The sequence below is a fragment of the Egretta garzetta genome, unplaced genomic scaffold (assembly GCF_000687185.1).
Source record: "Egretta garzetta isolate BGI_Z169 unplaced genomic scaffold, ASM68718v1 scaffold868, whole genome shotgun sequence".
Taxonomy (NCBI): domain Eukaryota; kingdom Metazoa; phylum Chordata; class Aves; order Pelecaniformes; family Ardeidae; genus Egretta; species Egretta garzetta.
The window spans coordinates 15,506-16,129 of NW_009260507.1; the positions used below are offsets into that span (position 1 = coordinate 15,506).

At 63.9% G+C, this 624-nt stretch overlaps 1 protein-coding gene across 1 annotated transcript in view; it reads right to left on the reverse strand.

Moving 5' to 3' along the window:
• Positions 1–624, reverse strand: part of LOC104131409 (neurabin-2-like) — a gene marked incomplete at its 5' end in the record, with an annotated part of 7,151 nt that overhangs the window by 451 nt on the left and 6,076 nt on the right. The window lies entirely within an intron of this gene.

The window sequence follows — 624 nt, forward strand, 5'->3', positions numbered from 1 at the left end:
GGCCAGCACGGCCCCAGATGGCATGGCATGGCATGGCACGGCGCAACATGGCACAGCACGGCGCAGCATGGCGCGGCACGTCACGGTGCAGCATAGAATCATAGAATCACAGAATCACTTTGGTTGGAAAAGACCTTTAAGATCATCGAGTCCAACCTTTAACCTCACCCTGCCATCCCACCCCCAAACCCTGGCCTTAAGCACCACATCTGCCCTTCTTTTAAATCCCTCCAGGGATGGGGACTCGACCACCTCCCTGGGCAGCCCCTTCCAGAGCCTGAGAGCCCTTTGGGTGAAGAAGTTTTTCCTAATGTCCAACCTAAACCTGCCCTGCCGCAACTTCAAACCATTCCCCCTCATCCTATTGTCAATGACACGGCACGGCATGGCATGGCACAGTGCGGTGCAGCACAGCATGGCACGGCACGGCACGACGCGGCGCGGCACGGCACGGCATGGCCAGGGAGCAGGCGTGACACTGCATGGCAGCGCACAGCACGGTGCGGGGTCTGGGGGGAGCTGCCGGGAGCGGGGAGGGGATGGGGGAGATGGAGCTGCAGGGGGGCCCGGGGAGACGGAGGGGGGGCCCTCCCGCCCGCAGGGGGCCCGCGGGCCCGCCAGCGC